Consider the following 6963-nt stretch of genomic DNA (forward strand, 5'->3'; position numbering starts at 1 on the left):
TAAAATTAGGAAGAATACATTATGAAGGCGCCATAGAATTAATCTCTCACTAAACTGAGGGGAATGAATTAAAAGAAAAGGAGGGGGAAGGGAAGGGGGAAAGGGATAAATAGGGAAAAGGGAAAGGAGGGGTGGAGAGAAAGGGAGGTCAGCTATGATGGAATACGAAGAAGAAGAGGAGGAGGAGGAGGAGGAGTTTGGATTTATATCCCCCCTTTCTCTCCTGCAGGAGACTCAAAGGGGCTTACAATCTCCTTGCCCTTGCTCCCTCACAACAAACACCCTGTGAGGTAGGTGGGGCTGAGAGAGCTCCGAGAAGCTGTGACTAGCCCAAGGTCACCCAGCTGGCGTGTGTGGGAGTGCACAGGCTAATCTGAATTCCCCAGATAAGCCTCCACAGCTCAGGCGGCAGAGCGGGGAATCAAACCCGGTTCTTCCAGATTAGATACACGAGCTCTTAACCTCCTACGCCACTGCTGCTCTCAACGGTAGGCCTGGCGGAACAGCTGTTTTCCACACCTCACAGGACCTAGTTCTCATTGGACAAACTGTTTCCCCAGGCTGGAGCCAGGACTAAAAAGGCCCTTCTCCTGGTCAAAATCCATCTCTTTTGGGCCAGAAAGAACCAATAGCAAACTACTGTCTCTTAACCCTTCACCAGAATTAGGGACAGTAGCCAGTGGATTCTTTGGTTAATTTTTTTTTAATCAGCTCCATGTGTTGCGTTTGCACTGGCGAATCCCCAGAGGGAAAAGTGCCACAAATTGTTTCCCCTTAACTTCGAGAGTCTTGTTTTCTCACTCTGGGACCAACAAGCAACCCTTGAACCCTGGCATGTAAAAATCGCCTTTCCAATTTTTCGGGTTGGTGACTCAGCTGGGTCAGATTCCTCAGGATTTTCTGGTTATCGTCATGTCTTTCTGGGCTTGGCTTGTCCTGGATTTCGAGACTCATTCCAGCTCTCTTGGGTTGTTTTTTTTTTTAAAAAAAAGCAGTCATCGAGTTTGCATTTTGAGTCTGTTCAGAGATAAGTATCCGATCTCCTGCAAGCCAGGAGACAGAATTGGTTCATTTTGTCTTTTTGTGAATGAGCAGTGCCCTGGCCAGTGGGGCTTTTGACTTCTTGGGGAGGCTGTCCTGACGGCTGGCCAGCGAGGAGAATTCTGCTAAAGTCCACCTTGAAGCAGGAGAACATGTTGGGTTCTTGTGTCAACACAGGACAGGGCGGGGGGGAAAGTCTCGTGGATGGGGTTAGATTAGGCTGAATGCAGCGGCTATCTCTGAGAACCGGGTGGAGTGAAGACATGGCACCGCATTGCTGTGTCAGACCAGATAGCGGGTCTTTTGATGGTCAGATACAGCCCTACGGAGTTCACAAAGCGATTGGTAAACAGGCTGCCCAGAGATTCTGTTTCACTTGCTTGCCTGATCTCTCCACTAGGTTTTTATCCCATCTCTTCCCCCCCCCCACCCCCACCCCCCAGAGTTCAGAAGAAGAAGACTTTATTTACAGTCAATGACCAGATATATTACAAATCTCCAAAATATCCACAACAAAACAAGAATGCAGATCTCTCTCCCGTATTCCAGCACTATCCATCTATATATCATTATACTTTGTAAACACACCAAACAGCATAAAAATACCAAACAAAACAAAAAGTATCTAAAGGGGACGCCATATTCAGATAGTTTTTTCTTTTTCATAAAGAATAGACAGAATTTTGCTACCCATTTAGTAATATTCTCCTTCTTGTCTTGTAATAGTTTTTCACAACAAACTATCAGAACAATATGTCATTTTGTGCAGTAGACGTGACAGGCATTTTTTCCTTTTTCCTCCTCATAAAGGGGACACTTTAATAACATAGGCTCTATAGTTTCTACAGAATTCAGAGAGTAAGAACATAACCTTGCAGCGTAAGATATCTTTTGATATTTCCCTTCTAAGACAGCAGAAGGTAAATGTGCACTTCTTGCAAGTGTAAAAGCTCTCCTTAGATCTTATCCAGATAAGTGAAATAAGGAGCAGGGGCAGTGCTATATTTCTGTGTCTAGCATAGAGGAAAATCTGAATATCTTGCCAGATCAGACTGCCGTGATACATCTTTGATTCTTTGGGTAAGTTCACTTTTAAAATGATCCCCATTTTTGATCATATGGATGTTATATGGAAGGCCACATTTATTAAGGCACCTCTCCATCTCTTGAGCCCACCTAGGATCTTTTGCTAGAAAGGGCCAGAGACCATTTGAATCAGTGTGTAACTTTATTCATTTATATGCCTTTGTTATTATCCAGAGTTCAGAAGGAACCATGTGGTTCTCCCTCCACCCCCTTTTTATCCTCACCTCAACCCTGCGAGGTAGCCGTGGTAGCCCAAAGAGCACCCAGTGAGCTTTGGGGCTGACTGGTGGTTCAGTCTGACACTCCACCACGCTTCTGTCCACAGACTTCTCCGTGAGCTTATTTAATCCTTTTCTATTTTGAAAGGCCAGGTAAGCATTTGTCCTGCCCTGACCTAGAAGGCCGAGGCCAGCCCAAGCTTGTCCGATCTCAGAAGCTAAGCAGGATCGGCCCTGGCTAGAATTTGGATGGGAGACCTCCAAGGAAGCCCAGGGTCGCTATGGAGAGGAGGCAGTGGCAAACCACTTCTGAATTCCTCTTGCCTTGAAAACCCCATAAGGGGTCTCCAATTTGGTTGCAACTTCATGGCCTTTCCTAGCATGTGTCTATCACAGTGGCGGCGAACCTATGGCACGGGTGCCAGAGGTGGTACTCAGAGCCCTCTCTGTGGGCATGTGCAAACAGAGACCCCTCCCACACACATCTAGGTTGGCCTGGGCCGCTGGGCTCGATTATTAGCATTAAACCTAAGACCTAGTTTTGGGGAAGCAGTGTAGGTAACCCTGTTAAGCGCTGTTAAACCCCACTGATTTTCATGCGAAGAACTAAAGCACAATCCTTTACCTGGGAGTAAGCTTGGTTGCTGACAATGGGGCTTGCTTCTGAGTAAACCCTTCTAGGGTCGTGATTCACCCGATGGAAGAGTTCCTACTGTTGCTTCAACGCAAAGCCACCGACTACCTCCAAGCTTACTCCCGAGTAACGCACGCCTCGGAGCCAACTGTTTTTTGTTCACTAAAACCTCAGTATTCAGGTTAAATTGCCGTGTTGGCACTTTGCGATAACTAAGTGGGTTTTGGGGTTGCAATTTGGGCACTTGGTCTCAAAAAGGTTCGCCATCACTGGTCTATCACTATCACAGCTGATCTCCAGAGGACAAAGATCAGCTCAACCTTGAAGATCAACTATATAGCCCTATACCGCTCTGATCTTCCTCCCCTCCCCCGAACCCTGCCCTCTCCAGCTTTCACCCCCACAATCTCCAGAAGTCCGACACCGAGCTGGCAATCCTAATAACTAAACATCTTGTGGCTATGAGTTTCACAAGCCTTGGGCAGGGAAGTACAACTCTTCCCAGAGGTTCAGTCCAAGAGAAGGCGGAAAAAAGATTTCCCTTGAATCCTCACCACTGGTAGAAATATGAATCTTCCCTATGAGGAAAGGCTGCAGCGTTTGGGACTCTTTAGTTTGGAGAGGAGACGGCTGAGGGGGGATATGAGTGAAGTCTATAAAATTATGCCTGGGGTAGAAAATGTTGACAGAGAAATTTTTCTCTCTTTCTCACAATACCAGAACCAGGGGGCATTCGTTGAAAATGCTGGGGGGAAGAATTAGGACTAATAAAAGGAAACACTTCTTCACGCAGCGTGTGATTGGCGTTTGGAATATGCTGCCACAGGAGGTGGTGATGGCCACTCACCTGGATAGCTTTAAAAGGGCCTTGGACAGATTTCTGGAGGAGAAGTCGATTTATGGCTACCAATCTTGATCCTCTTTGATCTGAGATTGCAAATGCCTTAACAGTCCAGGTGCTCGGGAGCAACAGCCGCAGAAGGCCCTTGCTTTCACATCCTGCATGTGAGCTCCCAAAGGCACCTGGTGGGCCACTGCGAGTAGCAGAGAGCTGGACTAGATGGACTCTGGTCTGATCCAGCTGGCTTGTTCTTATGTTCTTATGTTCTGACCTTTACTGCATCTTCCCCTCCCCCCCGCTCTTCCCTGGTCAAGTCCTTTTCCTCTTCCTAGAATAACAGCCACTAGTGTGGAATTGCACACTGACAGAACACAGGAAAGCAGTTTTGCTCCTAACAATGAGGATAGCTTGGATCTGCAAATTGTCAGCAGTTGATACCGGGGGTATCTTCTGAAACCATCTTCTGAAACCCTCGGGGAAAGAGAGATTAAGGCCAACTCAATTAATTCTCCATTTGTGGAACTTTGAAGTCAGACAATGGAGCTCAGCACTCTTCCTGGGGGAAAAATGTACTTTTTTAGTGGGGAAAAGGAGAGTTGTGAGCTAAATTATGTTTGTTCAGCTTAACCGTAGCCAGTGGCTGTGTGCCGCGCCCTGTACTAAATGCGATGATGACATTCTCGCTACCTAGAACAGTGATGGCGAACCTTTTCGAGACCGAGTGCCCAAATTGCCACCCAAAACCCACTTATTTATCGCAAAGTGCCAACACGGCAATTTAACCTGAATGCTGAGGTTTTAGGTTAGAAAAAACGGTTGGCTCCGAGGCGTGCGTTACTCAGGAGTAAGCTTGGGGGTAGTTGGTGGCTTTGCTTTGAAGCAACTGTGCACCTCTTCCAACAGGTGAATCACGACCCTAAGAGGGTTTACTCAGAAGCAAGCCCCATTGCCAGCAACCGAGCCTACTCCCAGGTAAAGGATAGCGCTTTAGTTCTTCGCATGAAAATCAGTGGGGCTTAACAGGGTTACCTACGCTGCTTCCCCAAAACTAGGTCTTAGGTTTAATGCTAATAATCGAGCCCATCGGCCCAGGCCAACCTAGATGTGTGTGGGAGGGGGGGCATTGGCGGAGAAATGGAGATTCTTTTTTTCCTTTGCCAACGTGGGCATCTTCCTCTTTTCCAGGAAAACGAGCTCAAAGCGCTGGGCTGCTGCAGCCAAGGACAGATGTCCTTCCTGTTTTAGTCTTTTGGCGGCTCACGAGCTGCTCAGTCATCAAAAAATTGGGCTGCAGGCGGGAGTGGTCTGCACTGCAGGGAAGTGCTTCGTGGAAACTTTCTGGGGTCAAGCGTGTGAATCACTCCCTGGCTGCAACGCTGGCTGGGCCGACTTGGGAGCAAAGGGGCTACCGGAGCTGGCTCCTGAACTTAGCAGCCCCCCCATCCCAATTCCACAGGGGAAATTTAAAAACAAAGAATTGTGTTGCAGAGGAAGGAAGAAGAAGAAACATTCAGAGGTAGTTTGCCATCAGAGGTAGTTTGCCATTGCCTGCCTCTGCATACCAATCCTGGACTTCCTTGACAGGCTCCCGTCCAAGTACTAATCAGAGCTGATCCGGCTTAGCTTCCGCGATCTGACAAGAGCGAGCTCGCCTGGCCAACAGGAAGTATCAAAGGACGGTTTCTTTGGATCTTTGTTCATCCCATTATGGCTTCAGCATGCTGCAGACCTTGTTTTCTCTAAATTAAATGTCCTAGTATTTTGAATGTCCGTAGACTGATCTTTGTACCCACACAGAGCCCTTTTCAGCCACTGGAAAGGAGAGGGGGGCCGCCGTCAACCCCTTCCTCCCACAGTAGCTGGTATGAGCAAACTGGGAGACACAAAACTGTGGTGACCAGACGTCCCGCTTTTGGCAGGACAGTCCCGCCTTAAAACAATTTGTCCCTGGTGGTCCCAGTGGGTTTTTTTTGAACTCAGTCCCATTTTTTGAACGTACTGCCAAGCACTGCTTTCTGGGAGCTCCTCAGTTCTCACTCGCCTCCTGTCCAAGTCCCTTTTAAAGCTATTCAGGTGAGTGGCCATCACCACCTCCTGTGGCAGCATATTCCAAACACCAATCACACGTTGCGTGAAGAAGTGTTTCCTTTTATTAGTCCTAATTCTTCCCCCCAGCATTTTCAACGGATGCCCCCTGGTTCTAGTCTTGTGAGAAAGAGAGAAAAATTTCTCTCTGTCAACATTTTCTACCCCATGCATAATTTTATAGACTTCAATCATATCCCCCCTCAGACGTCTCCTCTCCAGACTAAAGAGTCCCAAACGCTGCAGCCTCTCCTCATAGGGAAGGTGCTCCAGTCCCTCAATCATCCTCATTGCCCTTCTGTGCACTTTTTCTATCTCTTCGATATCCTTTTTGAGATGTGGCGACCACATCTCAAAATGACTTCTTAAATTCTGCTGTGCGTCATTTGGCATTGTTTCTCAAAACGGGTAGTGAATCTAAGGTCCTGCTTTCCAAACCACATCTCTACAAATTGTGGTCTGTGCTTTGAGGCATTCGTGATTTAAAGAGACAGAGGCAAACGAAGTCTAGCAGTTCTTCTGAGGAGAGAATCTACTTGAATGGGGTGGTAGCAAAAGAGAAGGAAATGGATGTGTGAAGAAGGAGGAGGAGGAGTAGTTTGGATTTATATCCCCCTTTTCTCTCCTGCAGGAGACTCAAAGGGGCTGACAATCTCCTTGCCCTTCCCCCCTCACAACAAACACCCTCTGAGGTAGGTGGGGCTGAGAGAGCTCCGAGAAGCTGTGACTAGCCCAAGGTCACCCAGCTGGCGTGTGTGGGAGTGCACAGGTGAATCTGAATTCCCCAGATAAGCCTCCACTGCTCAGGCGGCCGAGCTGGGAATCAAACCCGGTTCCTCCAGATTAGATACACGAGCTCCTAACCTCCTACGCCACTGCTGTTCCTTGGAGTGTATAAATCCTCTGGTACATACTCTTCACAAACGCAGAAGTACAAGCGTGCTGCGGTTTTGAGTCCATCGTCCATTTAGATAGGCTGATGTCATGGTCTGGGTTCCTTACTTGACCTGTGTCCACTTAACAGAGGTCTCTGTAGGTCATACGTTGCTGGCCCAGAA

This window comes from Sphaerodactylus townsendi, linkage group LG05, assembly GCF_021028975.2.
Source record: "Sphaerodactylus townsendi isolate TG3544 linkage group LG05, MPM_Stown_v2.3, whole genome shotgun sequence".
Lineage (NCBI taxonomy): Eukaryota > Metazoa > Chordata > Lepidosauria > Squamata > Sphaerodactylidae > Sphaerodactylus > Sphaerodactylus townsendi.